Source organism: Ranitomeya variabilis, chromosome 2 (genome assembly GCF_051348905.1).
Source record: "Ranitomeya variabilis isolate aRanVar5 chromosome 2, aRanVar5.hap1, whole genome shotgun sequence".
NCBI classification, from domain to species: domain Eukaryota; kingdom Metazoa; phylum Chordata; class Amphibia; order Anura; family Dendrobatidae; genus Ranitomeya; species Ranitomeya variabilis.
In genome coordinates, this window is record NC_135233.1 from 894,419,236 (window position 1) to 894,444,404 (window position 25,169).

At 45.1% G+C, this 25,169-nt stretch overlaps 1 protein-coding gene across 3 annotated transcripts in view; it reads left to right on the forward strand.

Annotated features, from left to right (window-relative positions):
* The window catches only part of GNB4 (G protein subunit beta 4), a 192,957-nt gene that overhangs the window by 127,810 nt on the left and 39,978 nt on the right, over nucleotides 1–25,169 (forward strand). The window contains exon 1 of one of the 3 annotated variants that reach the window (XM_077290470.1): nucleotides 19,949–20,231. The exons of the other annotated variants lie outside the window; for them this stretch is intronic. The gene's annotated coding sequence lies outside the window, so the exon portion shown is untranslated. Of the gene's footprint in view, nucleotides 1–19,948; nucleotides 20,232–25,169 lie in introns of those variants that run through there. 3 annotated transcript variants of the gene reach the window in all.

A 25,169-nucleotide genomic window follows, 5' to 3' on the forward strand; every position in this document is an offset into this window, starting at 1 on the left:
CACTGCCAGAGCAACCTCTGTGGGTTGTAGACACCACCTCATTCTACTGTACGTACCTCTAGGGGTGAGAGCAATGACAAAATGCAAAGTGACCAAAGCAACAGCCAAAAAGGATACGAAAAGATAGATTGTCTGTGGTCACCACCTGCAGAACCACTCCTTTATTGGGGTTGTCTTGCTAATTGCCTATAATTTCTACCTGTTGTCTGTTCCATTTGCACAACAGCAGGAGAAATGGATTCACAATGAGTGTTGTGTCATAACTTGACAGGTTGACTTCACAGAAGTGTCATTGACTTGGAGTTATGATGTGTTGTTTAAGTGTTCTGTTTATTTTTTTGAGCAGTGTACATTTTTTTTCTAGATGAAAAATGACGAATTTCTAAACATATACGCTCAGTGTCGGACTAGGGTCCCGATGGCGCACCAGTAACCAACTCCAGGGCCCCACTTTTCAACTACATGCAAATGTGACATTATCCTCAATCACAAATTTATATAACAATGAACTGGGTGATTGTTAAATGAATAAGATTCTGCCTTTGACTGTCCATAGTGATTCAAGCATATAGTGCCAAGTACTGCTCATATAATAGGGTGGTGGCCCACTCTTGCACAGGGGCCCACCGGAGGATTCTCCTGTGGGCAAGTCCAAGCCTGTGATACACTCATCTGAACCTGGCTGAGACTGGCCCGCAGGGGAGCTGGTGAATCCTCCGGTGGGCCCCTGTGAAGGAGTCGGCCTTTACCCCCGCTACACGAGCAGTGTTTGGCATAATACGCTTGATTTACCATGTACAAACAATAGCAGCATCTCATCATTCATTTACCAAACTATCCAGTGTATTATGATATATGAGGACGGGTGTGTGAACAAGGATCAGGTAATATTTCATGTAGCTGAACAGTGGGCCCTTAGAGTCGATGTTACTAGTGGGCCACTGGCATCCCAGATCGACACTGCACTAAGATATCAAATGGGTACTGGTTTAAAGGGGGTATGGTACAATATAGTTCATGGTTGACATCATGATGTCTTCTGTGAGAACCGCATTGCATTTGGAAGATTCCTTCTTTCCATGATAGGATTTATAATAATTTATGGGGCATTGTAGGCAAGGAACCGGTTAAGTTTCCTTTTTTCTGACGCAGGCCCGTGAATCCCATGGCAACTGTCTGTCATGTGGGCTCAGCCTATGTTGCAGGGGAAGAAGCTTCCTGCTGCTGGGAGTTGCTAGGCTTCAGTGTCAGTAAGTAGCATGGAAAATGTCTGGGTGCTCAGATGAGCTCTCCTGTGTTGCCATGTGTTTTATTGTTAGTGTGACATCCTGGACTGGCCCCTGGATCTACAATGCTCGCTGCTTTTCTAAGAGCAGGCGTCCAAGTGTGGCTGGCTAGGGGCACGTGACGGCTTCTTGCAATTTAGCAAAATGGATCTGAGCATATTTGCAGAGGAGGGGTTCCAGTGCGACGTAACTATCCAAAAATGAGGCTGTTAGTGGCAAAATATATTAGCATCTCTGCATCATTGTTCTCGTCAGCACTGCTGTGAAGCATGTTGCTATGTGAAAAGACAAATTAACCCTTCAGGTACATATGTAATGCTAAATATAATGCTGGAGAGCACAGAGCTACAGTGGGGAAAATAAATATTTGATACACTGCCCATGTTGCAAGTTTTCCCACCTACAAAGAATGGAGAAGTCTGTAATTTTTTTCGTACGTACACTTCATCTGTGAGAGAATCTAACCATAAAAACTAGAAACTCACATTGTATGATTTTTAAATAATTAGATTGCATTTTATTGCATGAAATAAGTATTTGATCACCTACCAACCAGCAAGAATTCTGGCTCTCACAGACCTTTTAGTTTTTCTTTAAGAAGCACTCCTACTCTGCACTCATTACATGTATTAATTAATTGCACCTGTTTAAACTCGTTATAAAAGACACCTCTCCACACACTCAATCACTCTCCAAGCTCTCCACCATGGCCAGGACTAAAGAGCTGTCTAAGGACACCAGGGACAAAATTGTAGACCTGCACAAGGCTGGGACGAGCTACAGGACGATAGGGAAGCAGCTTGGTGTGAAGGCAACAACAGTTGGCACAATTATTAAAAAATGGAAGAAACACAAGATAATTCTGAGAAAGTTCACGAATCAGCCCAGAACTGCAAGGGAGGACCTGGTCAATGACCTGAAGAGAGCTGGGACCACAGTCTCAAACATTACCGTTAGTAGCACACTAGGCCGTTATTGATTAAAATCCTGCAGGGCACGCAAGCTCCCCCTGCTAACACTAGCACATGTCCAGGCCCATTTGAAGTTCACCAGTGACAATTTGCATGATCCAGAGGAGACATGGGAGAAGGTCCAGAGGAACTCCACTTGCCATGTTTGGAGGAAGAAGAAGGATGAGTACAACCCCAAGAACACTGTTCCAACCATGAAGCATGGTGGGGAAACATACTTTGTGGGTGCTTTTCTGCAAAGGGGACAGGATGACTGCACTGTATTGAATGAAGGGAGGATGCATGGAGTTTTGTATCATGAGATTTTGGCCAACAAACTCCTTCCCTCAGTAAGAGTATTGAAGATGGGTCATGGTTGGGTCTTCCAGCTTGACAATGACCTGAAACACACAGCCAGGGCAACTAAGGAGAGGCTCCGTAAGAAGCATTTCAAGGTCCTGGAGTGGCCTATCCAGTCTCTAGATCTGAACCCAATACAAAATCTTCGGAGGGAGCTGAAACTCAATAAAAGATATGGAGAAGATCTGTATGGAGGAGTGGGCCAAAATCCCAGCTGCAGTGTATGCAAACTTGGTCAAGAACTATAGGAAACGTCTGACCTCTGTAATTGCAAGCAAAGGTTTCTGTACCAAATATCATCTTCTGTTTTTCTATTGTATCAAATACTTATTTCATGCAATAAAATGCAAATTATGTAAAAATCATACAAACTTGTTCAAGAATTACAGGAAACCTCTGTAATTGCAAAACACAGCTTTCTGTACCAAATATTACGTTCTGTTTTTCTATTGTATCAAATATTTATTTCATGCAACAAAATGTGCATTAGTTATGTAAAAATCATACAATGTGATTTTCTGGATTCTTTTTAAGATTTTGTCTCTCACAGTTGAAATGTACCAATGATTAAAATTACAGACCTCTCCATTCTTTGTAGATGGGAAAACTTGCAAAATCGGCAGTGTATCAAGTACCGTATTTTTAAGACTATAAGACGCACTTTTTTCCTTCAAAAACGTGGAGGAAAATGGGGGGTGCGTCTTATACTCCAGATGTACCGGCGGGCTGTGGTAGTAGGTAGGGGAGCAGCATCGGCTTACAGTTGGTATAAAAATCACCGCACCTGATGAATGAATGATTTCCTTGTTCGTCGGGCGATTGCCAGCGGGCAGCATGGATCGTCGCTTGGTCATACGATTGCAGTCGGGTATATTATTCTATGAAAGGGTCTGGTGATCCCTCGAAAATGTACTTTAAAGATCCAGCCAGGGATCATAGTTGAAGACCAGATTAGTCCAGCTCTGACCCTGTCGATTCTTTTCAGTGCTGCTGCAGGTGACTAACAGTCTCTCTGTCTTATGGATACATAGGGAGAGACCTGTCAATCACCTGCAGTAGCGTGGAAAAGAGTCGACAGGGGCAAAGCTGAACCAATCTGGTCTTCAACTATGGTCCCTGGCTGGATCTTCAAAGTACATTTTCGAGGGATCACCAGACCCTTTCATAGAATAATATACCCGACTGCAATCGTATAAGCACTTTGTATCTCCCCCACCTCATTGTAGATTGTAAGCTCTCACGAGCAGGGTCATCTCATTGTGCTTTACTTATTGTATTGTTAACGTTGTTACTTATGACTTGTGTTTGAAACTGTTAAACGGTAAAGCGCTGCGGAATATGTTGGCGCTATATAAAGATTATTATTATTATTATAAGCTTGCTGTTCGGGCAGCAAGAATCACCTGTCAGGTTTCCTTTAATGTAGTGGATAAATTTACACTCTTCAACATTAAATTGCAACATCTATAAAGAAAAATCCTAAAATAATTGAAATCACATGACGTATAGACATGTTAATGATATGCAAATGACAAAAAATGAAAACCATTTTCAAAATCATCTTAATTGATTATGAGAAATACACACACTTACATGCCTTGGCTGCTGTCAATGAGGTTAATAAATTGTCTGAAGAATATTCTGCCATCCTGACTGCACTTGGGCTCCCAAATCATCACTGTACACAGCTGGCAGCCGCCCTTACAAATGCCGATAAATGACGTCCCAGGCCATGGTAGCACGTCTAAGCCATGCAGGCTGCTCAGACTAGCACAAGCAACTTGGTGTCATCGTGTTGGAAAATGGCTCCTAGGAAACTATGGACAAATGGCCGTACTCCTAGTTCTAAAACCACTGAGCTGTTACTGTACCTGGAATGAAGGCTATGGTGTATTACGTCACCCCACACCAAAATGCCAGGAGTAGGACTGGGGTGATGATGATCCCTTGTGAAGGCCTTTTCATGGCGTCTCCAGACCAATCTCCTGCTATCGGGTTCAGAAAAAGTGGGACTCATTCCAGCCACTGTTTCTGTCTTACTCTGCACCATAATAGCTTTTGAGAGCGGTGGCTTCAGGTGAATGAAGGGGTCTTTATGGGGAATGTCACACCAGCCCTACTTCTGGGATTATGATGTTGGGTGGCATAGTGTATAGTAGCCTCCTTCAGTCTTCAGTCCGGGTGCACATGTTAGAATCTGTTTAGTTTGTTCTTATCTGCCATTTTCTTGTGGAGTTCTGGCTGCTGGTCTTTTTCCTCTGGTGCTGGGTTTGTCTTGGGTCAGGTGTTTGTTTCACTCTTTATTAACCAGCACCTGCCTCCCAGTCCTTGCTGGACAACAGTGTTAATCTGCTTGAGCTCTAGCTTGGTGCTTTGCTTAGTGTTCTGTGTTATTTGTGCAATACTGGTACCTCTGGTTCTGCTAGCCTTAGTTTCTGCTTTCTATTGGTTTCTGCAGCCTTCTCTGTGTTTTCCACTAGGAGGTGACCCGTTTTTGTACCCAGTCCTTAGTTCTTTTAGGGTACCCCTTCCCCTTATCTATAGGTCTTCGCTTGTGATTAACCTAGGATCGTCAGTGGGTCTATTCGCAAGGAAGGGGTCGCCCACTCCATCGTAGGGTTTCAGCCTAGTCATAGTGCAGGGTCAGTTTTCCCCCTTCTACCTTAGTCCTGTGTTGCAGATCCATAACATCACAAACAGCTCGGCGTTACATAGATTTGGTGATGGAAACAGTGGTACGAGCATTTCTCCAAATTGTCCCAGTAGCCATTTTTCAACACAACAACACTAGGCCGCATATTGCTCATGCTGCCTGTGTTGCCTAAACATGCCACCATGGCCTGCAGCGTCTCCGGACCTGTCTCTCTTTGAGCACATCTCGGACGCCAGTTGTCAGCAACTGCAAAGGCAGCTGCCAGCAGTGGATTGTGATGATTTACTGCTGAGGTGCATTCAGCGTGGTAGAGCATTCCACAGGTTCCACAGTAATCAGCTCATTTATAGCACGGGTACCAGCAACATGTCTGGCAATCCGGTCATTTCCATCATTACAGCTTTGCCTTTTCAGTGTTGCAATGTTAATGGTGAGTAGTATCTATATATGGTGGTACGGTTGCGTGTGCATATATATATATGGTATGGTAGTACGGTTGTGTGTGTTTATACACTGCTCAAAAAAATAAAGGGAACACTTAAACAACAGAATATAACTCCAAGTAAATCAAACTTCTGTGAAATCAAACTGTCCACATAGGAAGCAACACTGTTTGACAATCAATTTCACATGCTGTTGTGCAAATGGAATAGACAACAGATGGAAATTATTGACAATTATCAAGACACACTCAATAAAGGAGTGGTTCTGCAGGTGAGGACCACCGATCACATCTCAGTACCAATGCTTTCAGGCTGATGTTTTGGTCACTTTTGAATGTTGGTTGTGCTTTCACACTCGTGATAGCATGAGACGGACTCTACAACCCACAAAAGTGGCTCAGGTAGTGCAGCTCATCCAGGATGGCACATCAGTGCGAGCTGTGGCAAGGTTTGCTGTGTCTGTCAGGGTAGTGTCCAGAGGCTGGAGGCGCTACCAGGAGACAGGCCAGTACACCAGGAGATGTGGAGGAGGCCGTAGGAAGGCAACAACCCAGCTGCAGGACCGCTACCTCAGCCTTTGTGAGAGGAGGAACAGGAGCAGCACTGCCAGAGCCCTGCAAAATGACCTCCAGCAGGCCACAAATGTGCATGTGTCTGCACAAACGGTTAGAAACTGACTCCATAAGGATGGTCTGAATGCCCGATTTCCACAGATGGGGGTTGTGCTCACAGCCCAACACCGTGCAGGACGCTTGGCATTTGCCACAGAACACCAGGATTGAAAAATTCGCTACTGGCGCCCTGTGCTCTTCACAGATGAAAGCAGGTTCACACTGAGCACATGTGACAGACGTGACAGAGTCTGGAGATGCCGTGGAGAGCGATCTGCTGCCTGCAACATCCTTTAGCATGACTGGTGTGGCAGTGGGTCAGTAATGGTGTGGGGTGGCATTTATTTGGGGGGCCGCACAGCCCTCCATGTGCTCACCAGAGATAGATTGACTGCCATTAGGTACCGAGATGAGATCCCCAGAACCCTTGTGAGACCATATGCTGGTGCGGTTGGCCCTGGGTTCCTCCTAATGCAGGACAATGCCAGACCTCATGTGGCTGGAGTGGGTCAGCAGTTCCTGCAAGATGAAGGCATTGAAGCTATGGACTGGCCCGCCCCTTCCCCAGATCTGAATCCGATTGAACACATCTGGGAGATCATGTCTTGCACCATCCACCAACCTCATGTTGCACCACAGACTGTCCAGGAGCTGGCGAATGCTTTAGTCCAGGTCTGGGAGGAGATCCTTCAGGAGACCATCTGCCACCTCATCAGGAGCATGCCCAGTCGTTGTAGAGAGGTAATACAGGCACGTGGAGGCCACACACACAACTGAACATCATTTCCTTGTCTTGAGGCATTTCCACTGAAGTTGGATCAGCCTGTAATTTGATTTTCCACTTTGATTTTGAGTATCATTCCAAATCCAGACCTCCATGGGATATTAATTTTGATTTACATTGATAATTTTTAGGTTTTATTGATCTCAATACATTCCACTATGTAATGAATAAAGATTTGCAACTGAAATATTTCATTCAGAGATAGCTAGGATGTGGTATTTTAGTGTTCCCTTTATTTTTCTGAGCAGGGTATATATAAGGTATGGTAGTACGGTTGTGTGTGTGTGTGTGTGTATATATATATATATATATATATATATATATATATATATATAGTTAGTATGGCAGTACGGTTTTGTGTGTGTATATATATGGTATGGTAGTACGGTTGTGTGTATGTGTGTGTATATATATATATATGGTATAGTAGTACTGTCTTGTGTGTGTGTATTTATATACAGTGGGGAAAATAAGTATTTGATACACTGCTGATCTTGCACATTTTTTAACCTACAAAGAATGGAGAGATCTGTAATTTTTATCATAGGTACACTTCAACTATGAGAGGCCGAATCTAAAAATAAAAACCAGAAAATCACATTGATTTTTAAATAATTAAATTGCATGAAAAAAGTATGTGATCACCTACCAACCAGCAAGAATTCTGACTCCCACAGACCTGTTAGGGTATGTGTCCACGTTCAGGTTTGCTTCAGGCTTTGGTCAGGATTTTATGCAGGTAAAATCCTGACCAAAACTGCACCTGAGGTCACTGGCAGGTCACCTGCGGTGTTCCTGCGTGTTTTGCTCATTGTAGCAACATGCTGCGTTTTGAAAAAACGCACCGCGCATGCGTTTTCGCGGCAAAAACGCATGCGTTTTTTAACGCATAGTGGAGTCGGGATTTCATGAAATCCCCTCCACTATGCTGTAACATCTGGACGCTGCGTTTTTGACGCTGCGGAAAAACGCAGCGTAAAAAACGCAGCGTTTCCTGAACGTGGAAACATACCCTTAGTTTTCCTTTAAGAAGCACTCCTACTCTGCGCTCATTACCTGCACGAATTCCACCTGTATGAACTCGTTACCTGTATAAACGACACCTGTCCACACAATCAATCACACTATAACCTCTCCACCATGGCCAAATAGCTGTCTAAGGACACTATGGACAAAGTTGTAGCCCTGCACAAGGCCGGCATTGGCTACAGGACGATAGGCAAGCAGCTTGGTGAGAGGCAACAACTGTTGGCTCAATTATTAGAAAATGGAAGAAACTGTAAATCTTCCTCGGTCTGGGGCTCCATGCAGGATCTTTCATCGTGGCGTAAGGATGATTCTGAGAAAGGAGTCAGGAATCGGCGCAGAATTACACAGGAGGCACATGCACATTTTAGGAGAATGAAGAGTACTCGGGTGAATATAAAAGCCAAAGTTTTTATTAGAAAGAATATATGTAAAATAGACATGAAAACAATAATAATGTGACATGACTCAATCCAGGAAAGAACAGAAATACCAGGGTCAATGCCCCCTACTGCAAGCCCATTGCACATATCCCATAAGTGTGTAAAGTGCCAGCAAATAAGTGGGCATTGCATGGAAGGAAGGATGGATGGGGTAATGTATCCCGAGATTTTGGCCAACTGCTTCCTTCCTCAGTAAGAGCATCGAAGTTGGGTCGTGGCTGGGTCTTCCTCCATAACAATGACCCAAAACAGACAGCCAGGGCAATGAAGTAGTAAGGATTTCAAGGTCCTGGAGTGGCCTAGCCAGTCACCTGATCTGAACCCAAAAATCTTTCTAGGGAGCTGAAACTCTATGTTGCCCAGCGACAGCCCCGAAACCTGAAAGATCTGGAGAAGATCTGTATGGAGGAGTGGGCCAAAATCCCTGCTGCAGTGTGTGCAAACTTGGCCAAGAACTACAGGAAGCGTCTGACCTCTGTAATTGCAAACAAAGGTTTCTGAATCAAATATTAAGTTCTGTTTTTCTATTGTATCAAATGCTTATTTCATGTAACAAAATGCAAATTATGTAAAAATCATACAATGTTTTATTTTTAGATTCGGTCTCGCACAGGTGGTGTACCCACGATAAATATTACAGAGCTCTCCGTTCTTTGTAGGTGGGATAAATCGTCAGTGTGTGATTACTTCTTTCCCCGGTGTATGTGGTATGTATGAGGTATGGCGGTACCATGTGTATATGTATGTATAGTGTGTATATGTATGTATAGTGTGTATATATGTGTGTATATGTATGTATATGTATAGTGTGTGTATATGTATGTATAGTGTGTATATGTATATATAGTGTGTGTGTATATGTATGTATAGTGTGTATATGTATGTATAGTATGTATATGTATGTATAGTATGTATAGTGTGTATATATGTGTGTATATGTATGTATATGTATGTATAGTGTGTGTGTATATGTATGTATAGTGTGTATATGTATGTATAGTGTGTGTGTATATGTATGTATAGTGTGTATATGTATGTATAGTGTGTATATATGTGTGTATATGTATGTATAGTGTGTATATGTATGTATAGTGTGTATATGTATGTATAGTGTGTATATGTATGTATGGTATGTATAGTGTGTATATGTATGTAAAGTGTGTATATGTATACACACATACATACATACTTGGTACCTACATGTAGTACCTACATACTTGGAGCAGAGAATGACGGCCAAGACCCTGTACACACTGAGAGAAACAGCTATGACAGTACAGTCAACAAAAGTGGCAGAAAGCTCCTGAACGTATGTAGAAGTTTAGGACTTCATATCCTTAATGGACGAAGCAAGGGTGACTCCTTAGGAAGGTATACACTAAACTCCCATGTAGGGAGGAGTGTAGTAGACTATGCCATTACAGATCTGAACCTGGCAGATGTCAGCGCCCTCATAGTCACCCCACAAACGCACCTGTCAGACCACAGCCAAATTCTTCTGTACATGAAATCTACAGAGAAACCATCCACCCAGAAGCCACAGCAGAGCGGCCTCTTCACCCGGCCTTCATCCTATAAATGGTCCAAAATGTCGGCACTAAAGTACAAAGAAGCTTCCAGCAGACCTGAAATACAGCGGATGCTCCACCACTTCTACAACCTCGAGTACAAGCCAAACCCAGAGGGAGTGAGCCAAGCCGCAAAGGACCTCAATAATATATTCTACGCAATGGCCAGACTGTCCGACCTTAAAAAAGTCAACTACAAGAGACCAAAAGAAACACAGGTCAATGTCTGGTTTGACAGAGAATGTAAAGCTGTACGAAAGACCCTGAGAACAGCCTCCAACAAGAAACACAGAGACCCCAACCATCTGGGTCTGAGGGAAGCCTATGATTCCATACAAAGGCAGTACAAAACCATCCTCAGGAGGAAGAAGCAGAGTTACATCTCTACCAAGCTTAACCAACTCCAAGACGCCCTCCAAGACAACTCCTTCTGGGAACTATGGAACCACATGGGCACCAAAAACAAGAAAAACAACACCCATATCCAAAATGGCAACCTCTGGCTCCAATACTTCAGAGACCTCTATAAAGACATTCCAAAGGAAGAACTAAGCCAAGAACAGGAAAACATAATGGCGAAACTAAAAGCAATGGAGGAAAAAATCAAAAACTTCCAAAACCCGGTGGATACACCTATAACACTACAGGAAGTAGCCGAGAGACTCTCCTCCATAAGATGTAGAAAAGCCCGTGGCCTTGACGGAATACCGCCAGAAATGCTGAAGTACAGCCCACCAGAAATACAGGCTGCAATGGTCAAACTCTTCAATATTGTGCTGAGTGCCGGCTACTTCCCTTGTAAATGGAACCAAGGCCTCATCACACCCATCCACAAGAGTGGGGACAGGTATGACCCAGCCAACTACAGAGGCATATGTGTCAGCAGCAACCTGGGAAAACTGTTCAACAGTATCCTGAACAAGAGGATCCTCACCTTCCTCACCGAGCACAACGTCCTCAGCAAGAGCCAAGCAGGGTTCATGCCGAACCACTGACCACATCTACACTCTGCACAGCCTCATTCAGAGACACTTCTACAATACAAAGAATGGGAAGATATACGCCTGCTTTGTGGACTTTAAAAAGGCCTTTGATTCAGTGTGGCACCCGGGCTTATTCCTGAAACTGCTGGAGAGCGGAATAGGAGGAAAGACCTACGATGTCATCAAAAGCTCCTACACTGAGAACCGCTGCAGCGTGAGTGTGAATGGCAGAAGAACGGCTTATTTCCAGCAGAGCCGTGGGGTCAGACAAGGCTGCAGCCTAAGTCCAACACTCTTCAACATTTACATCAACGAGCTGGCTACCGCCCTGGAATCCTCCTCAGCACCAGGTCTCACCCTCCACGACACGCAGGTGAAATTCCTGCTGTATGCAGATGATCTGCTGCTGCTGTCACCAACCGAGAAAGGCCTCCAGGACAACCTGAAAATCCTAGAGAAATTCAGCACCACCTGGGCTCTACCGGTCAACCTAAAGAAAACCAACACCATGGTGTTCCAGAGGAGAAAGAGAAGATCAGACCAGCACCCAACATTTGTCCTCAACAACTGCGACCTCACAGGAACGGACAAATATACCTACCTGGGCCTAGAGATTCACCGGTCAGGGAGCTTCAAACAAGCCATAGAGACCCTGAAAGACAAGGCCTGCAAAACCTTCTATGCCATCCAAAGGAAACTCTACCATCTGAAGCCACCAGTGAGGGTCTGGCTAAAAATCTTCAACTCCATCATCGCCCCAATCCTCCTGTATGGCAGCGAAGTCTGGGGTCCTCACACCTACCCAGACTGGTCAAGGTGGGATTCCAGTCCAACTGAAATATTCCACCTGGAATTCTGCAAGCACCTTCTCCAGGTCCATCGGAGCACCTCCAACAGTGCTTGTCGGGCCGAGCTGGGCAGATTCCCTCTGCACCAAACAGTTCTAAAGAGGGCGCTGTCATTCCGGGCTCACCTGCATAGGAGCAATCCAAGCTCCCATCACCATGAAGCCCTGATACATGTAGGTGAAACAGAAAAACCAGAACCCTCGGAACAGCCCAGCCTAACCCAACCGGACCAGAACACCAATCACAACAACCTGACAAAAGCCGGAATCAGGAAGATGGCAGACGAAGGCCAGGAGAAGTATGTCAGTGACTGGAAGAATGATATCAACAGCTCACAGAAACTGAACACGTACCGGAGTCTACAGAGAGAATACAGACTGGCCCCATATCTGGAGAAACTTCCGGACCCCAGAGATCGCAAGATCCTGAGCCGATATAGACTCAGTGCCCACAGTCTGGCCATCGAATGTGGCTGACACAGGCAGAACTACAAGCCCAGGGAGGAAAGACTGTGCCAACACTGTGATCAGGAGGCCATAGAGGACGAAACCCACTTCCTGCTACACTGCTCCAAATACTCAGCAGTGAGGGACACTCACTTAAGGAGACTCTCACATCTCTTCCCGGACTTCATCACCATGAAGGAGGAAGAGAAGACATATATCCTGCTGGGAGAAGAAGAGAGAGCAGTGGAGATAGCAGCGCGGTATGTGAGCGAATGTCATAGACTGCGGGAAAGAGAACTATGATGCCATGGACTATAGCCCCCACAATGGATCTGCCCCCATCCACCTCCCCTATGCCATGGACTATAGCCCCCACCCTGGATCTGCCCCCATCCACCTCCCCTATGCCATGGACTATAGCCCCACCCTGGATCTGCCCCCATCCACCTTCCCTATGCCATGGACTATAGCCCCCACAATGGATCTGCCCCCATCCACCTCCCCTACAGCTCCTACCCAACATCCCCACAGTCCCTATCCCTATTGCCTTTATACACTTGCTTTGGCAAAACTGATGTGCATTTGGTCCTGCCAATAAAGCTTCTTTGAATCTTGTATGTATAGTGTGTATATGTATGTATATGTATGTATAGTGTGTATATGTATGTATAGTGTGTATATATGTGTGTATATGTATGTATAGTGTGTATATGTATGTATAGTGTGTATATGTATGTATAGTGTGTATATATGTGTATAGTGTGTATATATGTGTATATGTATGTATAGTGTGTATATGTATGTATAGTGTGTATATGTGTGTGTATAGTGTGTATATATGTGTATATGTATGTATAGTGTGTATATGTATGTATAGTGTGTATATGTATGTATAGTGTGTATATGTGTGTGTATAGTGTGTATATAAGTGTGTATATGTATGTATAGTGTGTATATCTAATATATAAAGCTGAATGTGTGTATGTGTGTATGTATGTATGTATGTCCGGGATTGGCATCTGAACCGTCGCAGCTACAGGCACAAAATTTTGCACAGTCACACGTCTGGACCCTGAGAGCGTCATAGGCTATGTTGTGAGGTGAAATTTTAACCCCGCGCTTTCCAATTCACCAAACAATTTTGCCCCTATCTACATAATGGGGAAAAAAGGAAAAGTGTTGGAGGCAAATTAACAGCTGCCAGATGTGAACAAGGGGGACTTAAAGAATGACAGCAATGGCGCCAAAGAGTATATACTGTACAGTTGCTAAGGTGGGGCCCCAACATGGGATAATCACCACACCACCACGGGGATATGAACACACACACAAAATGCGCCACACACTATCACGTGCTCGAACACATATACCACCCTCAGCACACATTTCACCACACATACACCAACCTCGCCACATCAAAGTCGAAACACAAAAGTCGCCGCTCAAAACTCGCCACGCGCAAAACTCTCCACATGCAAAACTCGCCACACGTGCAAAACTCGCCACATGGAAAACTCGCCACACGCAAAACTTGCACACGCGGAAAAATTGCCACATGCACAAAAGTTGCAACACATGCAAAAGTTGCCTCACACAAAACTTGCACATACTCAAAAGGCACCACACATAAAACTCGCCATGCGCAAAACTCGCCATGCGCAAAACTTGCTGCACACAACTTGCTACACTAACCTGTCACATGCAACTCGACACACAAAAAGTTGCTACACGCATGTCGCCACACAAAACTCATCTCCCAAAAGTCGCTACATGCATGTCGCCACACGCAACTCAACACACACAACTTGACACACGAAACTCGCCCTAAAACACACACAAGTCTGGTATTATCCTTCAAAAATAAAAATCTGATTAATAAGCAGACAAACTACAAGAGCAACAAATGTACCATATAGGAATCCGGCAGCTGTCAGTCACATGACCAGTCTATTATGTGTATGTGTGAGCTAATATATACTGCCAGGGGGTGGGCTTCCTGTAGGCTGAGGATTTATCAGGCTGCCAATTTAGCTTACAAATACTGAGGTAAAAATACTGACCAAATAACGTGTGAACGAGGTCTAATACAGGAGATGACATACAGATATATACTATATACAGGAGGAGATGACATACAGGTATATACTATATACAGGAGGAGATGACACACAGGTATATACTATATACAGGAGGAGATGACACACAGATATATACTATATACAGGAGAGATGGCACACAGGTATATACTATATACAGGGGAGATAACACACAGGCATATACTATATACAGGAGAGATGACACACAGGTATAAAGTATATACAGGAGGAGATGACACACAGGTATATACTATTTACAGGGGAGATGACACACAGGTATATACTATATACAGGAGAGATGACACACAGGTATATACTATATAGAGGAGATGACATACAGGTACATACTACATACAGGAGGAGATGACATACAGGTATATACTATATACAGGAGGAGATGACACACAGGTATATACTATATACAGGAACAGATTACCTACAGGTATATAGTATATACAGGAGGAGATGACATACAGGTATATGCTATGTATAAGAGATGACATACAGGTATATACTATATACAGGAGGAGATGACACACAGATATATACTATATATAGGTGAGATGACACACAGGTATATACTATATACAGGAGATTACATACAGGTATATCTAATATATAAAGCTGAATGTGTGTATGTATGTATGTATGTCCAGGATTGGCATCTGCACCGTCGCATCTACAGCCACAAAATTTTGCACAGTCACACGTCTGGACCCCGAGAGCGTCATAGGCTATGTTGTGAGGTGAAATTTTAACCCCGCGCGTTCCAATTCACCAAACAATTTTGCCCCTATCTACATAATGGGGAAAAAGTGAAGGGAAAAGTGTTGGAGGAAAATTGACAGCTGCCAGATGTGAACAATGGGGACTTAAAGAATGAGAGCAATGGCGCCAAAGAGTATATACCGTACAGTTGCTAAGGTGGGGCCCCGACATGGGATACTCACCACACACGAGGATATGAACACACACACAAAATGTGCCACACACTACCACGTGCTTGAACACATATACCACCCTCAGCGCACATTTCACCACACATACACCAACCTCGCCACATAAAAGTCGAAACACAAAAGTCACCACTCAAAACTCGCCACGCGCAAAACTCGCTACATGCAAAACTCGCCATATGCAAAACTAGGCTCACGCAAAACTCGCCACACGTGCAAAACTCACCTCATGGAAAACTCACCTCATGCAAAACTTGCACACACATAAAAATTGCCACATGCACAAAAGTTGCACCACATGCAAAAGTTGCCTCACACAAAACTTGCACATACTCAAAACGCACCACACATAAAACTCGTCACGCGCAAAACTCGCCATGCTCAAATCTTGCTGCACACAACTTGCTACACTAACCTGTCACATGCAACTCGACACACAAAATGTTGCTACACGCATGTCTCCACACAAAAATCATCTCACAAAAGTCGCTACATGCATGTCGCCACACGCAACTCAACACACACAACTTGACACATGAAACTCGCCCTAAAACACACACAAGTCTGGTATTGTCCTTCAAAAATAAAAATCTGATTAATAAGCAGACAAACTACAAGAGCAACAAATGTACCATATAGGAATCCGGCAGCTGTCAGTCACATGACCTGTCTATTATGTGTATGTGTGAGCTAATACAGGTCCTTCTCAAAAAATTAGCATATAGTGTTAAATTTCATTATTTACCATAATGTAATGATTACAATTAAACTTTCATATATTATAGATTCATTATCCACCAACTGAAATTTGTCAGGTCTTTTATTGTTTTAATACTGATGATTTTGGCATACAACTCCTGATAACCCAAAAAACCTGTCTCAATAAATTAGCATATTTCACCCGTCCAATCAAATAAAAGTGTTTTTTAATAACAAACAAAAAAACCATCAAATAATAATGTTCAGTTATGCACTCAATACTTGGTCGGGAATCCTTTGGCAGAAATGACTGCTTCAATGCGGCGTGGCATGGAGGCAATCAGCCTGTGACACTGCTGAGATGTTATGGAGGCCCAGGATGCTTCAATAGCGGCCTTAAGCTCATCCAGAGTGTTGGGTCTTGCATCTCTCAACTTTCTCTTCACAATATCCCACAGATTCTCTATGGGGTTCAGGTCAGGAGAGTTGGCAGGCCAATTGAGCACAGTAATACCATGGTCAGTAAACCATTTACCAGTGGTTTTGGCACTGTGAGCAGGTGCCAGGTCGTGCTGAAAAATGAAATCTTCATCTCCATAAAGCATTTCAGCCGATGGAAGCATGAAGTGCTCCAAAATCTCCTGATAGCTAGCTGCATTGACCCTGCCCTTGATGAAACACAGTGGACCAACACCAGCAGCTGACATGGCACCCCACACCATCACTGACTGTGGGTACTTGACTCTGGACTTCAGGCATTTTGGCATTTCCTTCTCCCCAGTCTTCCTCCAGACTCTGGCACCTTGATTTCCGAATGACATGCAAAATTTGCTTTCATCAGAAAAAAGTACTTGGGACCACTTGGGACTGGTTCAAAAGTGGCTTTACCTGGGGAATGCGGCACCTGTAGCCCATTTCCTGCACACGCCTGTGCACGGTGGCTCTGGATGTTTCCACACCAGACTCAGTCCACTGCTTCCTCAGGTTCCCCAAGGTCTGGAATCGGTCCTTCTCCACAATCTTCCTCAGGGTCCGGTCACCTCTTCTCGTTGTACAGCGTTTTCTGCCACATTGTTTCCTTCCAACAGACTTACCATTGAGGTGCCTTGATACAGCACTCTGGGAACAGCCTATTTGTTGAGAAATTTCTTTCTGGGTCTTACCCTCTTGCTTGAGGGTGTCAATGATGGCCTTCTTGACATCTGTCAGGTCGCTAGTCTTACCCATGATGGGGGTTTTGAGTAATGAACCAGGCAGGGAGTTTTTAAAAGCCTCAGGTATCTTTTGCATGTGTTTAGAGTTAATTAGTTGATTCAGAAGATTAGGGTAATAGGTCGTTTAGAGAACCTTTTCTTGATATGCTAATTTATTGAGACAGGTTTTTTGGGTTATCAGGAGTTGTATGCCAAAATCATCAGTATTAAAACAATAAAAGACCTGACAAATTTCAGTTGGTGGATAATGAATCTATAATATATGAAAGTTTAATTGTAATCATTACATTATGGTAAATAATGAAATTTAACACTATATGCTAATTTTTTGAGAAGGACCTGTATATACTGCCAGGGGGGAGGGCTTCCTGTTGGCTGGGGATTTATCTGGCTGCCAATAGCAACCAATCACAGCTCAGCTTCTATTTTGCTACAGTTAATTAATCTGAGCTCTGATTGGTTAATATAGGCAACAAAGACATTCTCAGTATAACAAAGCTAATATATGTTGTGAAATTCTTCTATTAGCTTAGTTTTTGCCTTTTAATAATTACATTTCTATTTGTTTTGTGGTTTTTGTGTGCAGAATAAATTTTTGTTAACACATTCTATTTTGCTAACAGCAGTCATTAACCCGGGCGAAGCCGGGTAGTACAGCTAGTGTATGTATATGTATGTATAGTGTGTATATGTATGTATACACTGTGTTCCAAATTATTGTGCAAATAATATTTCCTCATATTTTCTCTAAATTACCTATCTGAATTGCAGTCATTGTTATTTTCCAGTCATCTACTATTCTAGTATAATTGCAATGTTTTGGAACAAACTGCCTATGAAAACAGTATCTTTAAAAAAAAAATAAACACTCAAAATGTATGTTCCAAATTATTATGCACAGCAGAGTTTTCAACCTTTATTTTATTTTGAACAAAAAAATGGTCAGTTGTGAAGTTATAAGCATTATCAGCTTATTACAAAATGAAATCAGTTTTCAAGTGAAAACTTTATTCTAGGTGATGTTACATTTGCACATAGGACCCCTTGTTCGAAAGAAGCTTCTGAACTCTCTCGTCCATTGAATTTGTCAGTTTTTGGATGGTTTCTGCTTCAATTGTTTTGCATGTGGACAGAATACCCTCCCAGAGCTGTTACTTAGATGTGAACTGCCTCCCGCCATCATAGACACTCCTTTTGATGATGCTCCAGAGGTTCTCGATGGGGTTGAGGTCAGGGGAAGATGGTGGCCACACCATAAGTTTGTCCTCTTTTATGCCCATAGCAGCCAGAGATGCAGATGTGTTTTTTGCAGCATGAGACGGTGCATTATCATGCATGAAAATGATCTTGCTGCGGAAAGCACGGTTCTTCCTCTTGAACTATGGCAGGAAGTGTTGTTTTACAAACTCCACATAGATTATGGCGTTCATCTTTACCCCTTCAGGGATCATAAAGGGGCTGACAATCTCTCTCCCATGATTCCAGCCCAAAACATTACTCCACCTCCTCCTTGTTGGCGCCTTAGCCGTGTTTTCATGGGGTGTCCATCAACCAGCCATCCTCCACTCCATCCATCTGGACCATCGAGCGTTGCACGGCACTCATCGGTGAACAAAACGGTTTGGAAGTCAGTCTTCATGTATTGTTTGGCCGAGTGGAGCCGTTTCTGCTTGTGTGCAGTGGATAGAGGTGGTCGACAGGATGGCTTACGCACAGCTGCAAACCTCTGAAGGACCCTGCATCTTGTTGTTCTGGGGACTTTGGAGGCACCAGCAGCTTCAAAAACTTGTCTGCTGCTATGACAAGGCATTTTGGCAGCTGCTCTTTTAACCTTACACAATTGCCTGTTGGAAAGAGTCCTCAATTTTTCCTTATCAGCACGCACACGTGTGTGCTGGGAATCAGCTACATACTTCTTGATGGTGCGATGATCACGATGAAGTGTCTTGGCAATGTTGATTGTAGTCATGCCTTGACCTAAATACTCCACAATTTGTTGCTTCTCAGCAGCCGACACATCCTTTTTCTTTCCCATTTTGGCCAAAAATGTAGGCTGCTTAATAATGGGGAACAGCCTTCTTAAGTAGTCTTGCCTTTATTTGGACACACCTGCCAAACTAATGTGCACAGGTATCTGCAATTGCTTTCAGTGATATAAAGAGCCCTGACACACATCACCATCAATGAGTTTAAATGACAAACAAAAAAATTCTAACCTTATCACTCATAAACTTTGTGCATAATAATTTGGAACACAGTATAGTGTGTATCTGTATGTATAGTGTGTATCTGGATGTATAGTATGTATCTGTATGTATAGTGTGTATCTGGATGTATAGTGTGTGTAACCCTCCGCGGACACCGGCTCTACACGTCACCCCTCACCGGAGAAGGCTTCTCTTCCTGTTGGTGACATTTGTATTTCACTGTTGGCAGGGCAATAGGATTATAAAAAGGAAGCGAGTGTTCAGTGCTGTCATTTCCCCTCCGCTTTGCGTTACTTGGTAGCGTCCGTGCGCTCTCCCCGGATCATACTATTTGTTTTTAGGGGGGTTATAAGAAGCCTGGCTGTCGCTTCGCCTGTGAAGGCGCGGTACCGGAGCACTATAGCGGAGGGAGAGGACGCGCGGTGCACACGGTGGCAGGCCGGGGAGGGCTCGGAGCCGCGCACACTGCCGGGCTGTTGGCTTCGTGCCGGTTTCTGGCGTGGCACCCCCCTGTACTTGGTGTGTGTGCTGCGGGCCTGGGTGTGGCGGATCTCTGGGCCGTGTGATACAGGCTGCTGGAGGCCGCTCCTTCTAACGGGATCCCGGGCTGAAGAGGCGGCGGGGAGCCAGGATCACCGAGGCGGAGGCCGCGGGGCATGTGAGTAGCGGAGGAGCGGGCGGCCGCCTGCGGTGTCATCCTCCATCATTGTACAGAGCCTCATCCGCCTCCCGCTCCGCCATCCCCCGTCCTCACCCCGCACCGATTCCCCCACACCCCGCCGTCAGCGCCCATCACCACCGCCACCATCCTCCTCGCCATGGGACTTCCTCATTCTCCTCCCTCACATTTTCTATCGCCTCTTTTTTCTGTCCCTTCTGCTTTCGCTCTTCCCTCTGTCGCCCTCCATTACCAGATCCCGTCTGTGCCCAGGTAGGAGGTGCAGCGGCCCCGTATTGGGGTGCACCACATCCTGCCTGGGGGGCAGTGTCATGCCCGGGGGGTCGCACCCCTGCCGTGTTGTATCCTGGGGGGCAGTGTCATGCCTTGGGGGGTTGCACCCATTGCTGCTTTGTACTCTGGGGGGCCGTGCCATTCCCTGGGGGTCACCCCTGCCATGTTGTACCCTGGGGGGGGGGGGGTTGCACCCATTGCTGTGTTGTTCCCCGGGGGTCGCACTCCTGCCGCTTCGTGCAGGCCTGGGGGGCTGTCAGGAGGACTCCTGCTTCCTGGGATTGGCCGCTGTGGTCAGGACGAGCTCAATGTGTGGGATTTCTGGAACGATGCCCCCATACTTCTGCTTTATTGGCTCCTAACAAGCAGTCAGGTTCCCGTTAATGCCCCGGTGACTTCAGTGCTGACGGTCAGCGTGTAGTTTACTGCCCGTTGATTCCCATTATTCTTGGTGTCTGACGAGTCCCTAAGTGCCCAGCGCCATCCATGGTGATCCGTCATACCGTGCGGTAATGGATGTGCTGGCACGGTGGGCGATTCATGGAGACTGGTGTCCTGTACACCTCCATTATAATGTATACTTCAGTAGTGACTATTGGGCAGCACTAATATGTGCCCATTCCTTTTCTTTAGAACCGGCATGAAAATGTCAAGTGTGTAAATGTGACTTACCAGGGGTCCTCTGCTCTACGATTGGTGAGAAGTCGGCCCCCTTTGTATTGACAAACGTTAATCAGCCCCTTATGCCTCGGGTGCCGTCCTGGACTCTGCCCCACTGGTGGATTAAAACCTTCACACAAAAAATAGACATATTAATCCGCAAAGGAAATGTTACTGTCAGACCCAAAGAGCGCGGCCGGGCGTTATGGTAGAACCTGCCTGGGGCTTATGTAATGCAAGTCTGCCATTGCTAGTGGGGGAACTAAGGTGTTTCTTAGGCCGGGGTCTGAGAAACTCGCACATCAGTACCCGGCACTGTGAAGCTGTACGTATTTCTATGCAGCCGCACTAGTGGGTCCTGAGTGCCGGCGGCAGTGCTGGGTATTGATGCGCGAGTTTTTCTCGCATCACATTTGCAAGTGTGACCCCTGCCTAAAAGGGCTCAGACTGGTAGAAAATATAACGGGGCTGGGGCAGTATAAGACCCTCAGGCCTCTCGTTCGGGCGTCCATGTTTTTCACCTATAATGCACTATGCGGTTGCTCTCTTGCATCCTTGTGCTCTCAGGACCATGGCTTCTAGGGGTGGGACATATTGGGCAGCAAGTGAGCATTCCCTTCTTAATGTTGATGTGTGGAAGCAGAAAAAGTGGGCAAGCGTAACACTCCGAACATCTGACAAGGGCCAGATTGTAATAGCTACACCACAACAACTCCAAAAAGATGGGGTCTGTGGGGTGTTTCCAGATTAGTGGTTATTGCTATGAAGGGTAGTCTGATGGAGAGGTGGGGACATGGTCATGGGCTTATTGAGGCCCGTGTGGGCTAGCAAACCTGGTCTGATCCCACAGAAGAGCCACTCTACACCCTATTATGGCAATGATGGAAACTTGTCCGGACACTGAGTGTGGCAGCTTCCAGTGTAGAGGGCGGCAGCATGCCCATAGAGGCCCTACTCCACAACCCAAATGACTCTACATTGGCACATGACCCCCAGCTGGATCTGGTCTCTTGGTCAATTTTCTTTTTTATTAAGTGAATGGGTGCGTTACTTAAGGAAGAGATGGCACCATGATGCACTGAGGCAGAAGACCAGCTGGCAGAGTCAGTGTGCCTCTCTGGGAAGCCTTAGGTCCTGGCATTTATGTGGATGTTGGCCTCTGTGCAGACTTTCAGCCCTACATTGGGTGTAAATGCTGGAAAAAGTTCTATATACCTCGATGTATCCATTGGGCTCCATTCAACAGTTTTTACTGATCAGTCCTGTCCATGTATAACATGAATGGCCAATGTGTATTATGACACTGAATGTGAGTGTTTCGCTGTGAAGTAGGGAAAAGTCCGACGGCCAATAACTTGGACGAGGATGGCACTGGCAGTCGGCTCTCCTGACCCGAATGGGACAGCATGTATGTCTATGCAGCTGCGACGCTTGGGTCAAGAGAGCCGACGGCCAGTCCGAACATTGCGTTGCCATCCTTGTCCAAGTTATTGGGCACACAGTATAAATAGAGCGCACTGTCAGCATCTCATCGTGCTGCAAGTTAGAGGTATGTTTTCTGTATGGCCCACATTGTGGGCCTGAAAAGTGAGAAGACCTGTAATGATATATTTTACCAGTGAGGAGCCAATGTTAATGCCAGGGAGGGTCATCGCAGCACAAAGTGTCAGTGCCATAATGCTAATCTTTTCACCGGTGCCAGATTCATAATGCCCTTATCTCGATGGCCGCCTTATCAGCAAGGGCCATTGTGCTGTGTACAGCTAGCCATAGACAGATACAGGTCAGCCCCACTGACATCACCATAAACCTGTCTGTTCCTCTTGGCCAAGTGTTCGTTCTTCCCATGGCGGGAGGAAGCTGAGCGGCCACCAGGCAATCTGGCACCACTCGTCTGGAGGAAACCACAATAGATGCAGCACTATTCATGGGAATCTACCTGGACACCAGGATTTTCTGATGTTGCTCCTCGCCTCTACCAGAAACAAAAGAGCAATATATCTAGTGAAATGCTTCCTTTTTAAGGGAAGAAATTAAAGATGGGGGGGGGGGGGTGAAGCTTCTTTCTATTATAATTAGCATATGTTCTGGGGAGGCGGAGTGCAAATTGCCTAAATGTATCCGTAGGCTGCATCACCTGGCAGATACCAAGTGCCCTTTACCCGCAGTTGAAATCCTAAGTTTTCCTACACCATAGCCATTCATCATAGCTTATAGTGCACAGAGCCCGACCTTTATCCCTACTCCACATTTCCACTCCTGGATCCGAAAAATGCCTAATTCACACGTCCGTGTTCTAGATGTGATATTCACGGATGCGACATGTTCTCATTATAGTCTAAGGTGCTGTTCACATGTCCAAAACACAGAACAGGGGTCAGTCTTTCCACTCTGGGCTTTACCATGCAAAAATACTAATGTGTGAATGAGGCGTAAAGGATAGGAAAAGCTTTTAATTTATTCCTCCAAAATGTAAAAATAGCTGATGACACACTCACTGATCCAAAACACTTGACGCCGCTACCATTTTTTTTTTTTTTGGTACGTGAAAAAGACATCTGAATAAGGCGTAATACTAAAGGCAATGTTTATTTCAGCTTTTATTTCTTTCCTCACTTTCCCTGCAACTCAGAAGTTTGCGTACATATGGTAACTGCCTTTACATTGGTTGTGCTACCAAGCATTTCGGGCAGCTTTCACCATGCTTCACAATAATGTTCTGGCCCGTTCCTCCTGACCATTCTCACTCAAGCATAGAGGTCAATGGTTTGTGATGGCCACTCGGTTATCTTCACATTGTTGTCCTTGAGCCATTTTGTCACAACTTTAGAAGTGTGGTTGGGCACCCAGTTGTGCTAAATCTGTAATTTCCTGGGGGATGTCTTGAGATGTTCCTTCAATATCCCCACACCGTTTCTTCTAATGCCATCCGTGTGACGTTCACCAGTCCGTCCTGCAGAGTTGCCCCACATTATAATGATACCACAGCCTGTTCTTCACAGATGGGGTGGTGTGCTTTGGCTTGTAAGTCTCATCCTTTTTCCTTCAGACATAAGTGTTGATTATGGCTGCTCAGTTCCACTTTTGTTTCCTCACATCGGAGGACAATTCTCCAAAAGTAAAATCTTTGAATCCATGTGCAGTTGAAAACCTAAACCTGGCTTTGACTGTGGAGCATTTGCTCTTTTTTTTTTTTTTTTTTTTTTTGTGCAGAGATGTCACGTCAATATACGGCACTCATTACTGTTATTGACACTTTGTACCTGCTTTCTCCAGCATCTTCACAAAGTTGTATAATGTTGTTTGTTATATTGATTTGTATTAGAAGGCAGAGCCGTCTCCTTCCTGTACTGTATGATGGCGGTGTGGTCCTATGGTGGTTAGTACACTCCTCTCTAGGAGGCAGAGCCGTCTCCTTCCTGTACTGTATGATGGCGGTGTGGTACTGTGGTGGTTAGTACACTCCTCTCTAGGAGGCAGAGCCATCTCCTTCCTGTACTGTATGATGGCGGTGTGGTCCTGTGGTGGTTAGTACACTCCTCTCTAGGAGGCAGAGCCATCTCCTTCTTGTACTGTATGATGGCGGTGTGGTCCTGTGGTGGTTAGTACATTCCTCTCTAGGAGGCAGAGCCATCTCCTTCCTGTACTGTATGATGGCGGTGTGGTCCTGTGGTGGTTAGTACATTCCTCTCTAGGAGGCAGAGCCATCTCCTTCTTGTACTGTATGATGGCGGTGTGGTCCTGTGGTGGTTAGTACATTCCTCTCTAGGAGGCAGAGCCGTCTCCTTCCTGTACTGTATGATGGCGATGTGGTCCTATGGTGGTTAGTACACTCCTCTCTAGGAGGCAGAGCCGTCTCCTTCCTGTACTGTATGATGGCGGTGTGGTCCTATGGTGGTTAGTACTCCTCTCTAGGAGGCAGAGCTGTCTCCTTCCTGTACTGTATGATGGTGGTTAGTACACTCCTCTCTAGGAGGCAGAGCC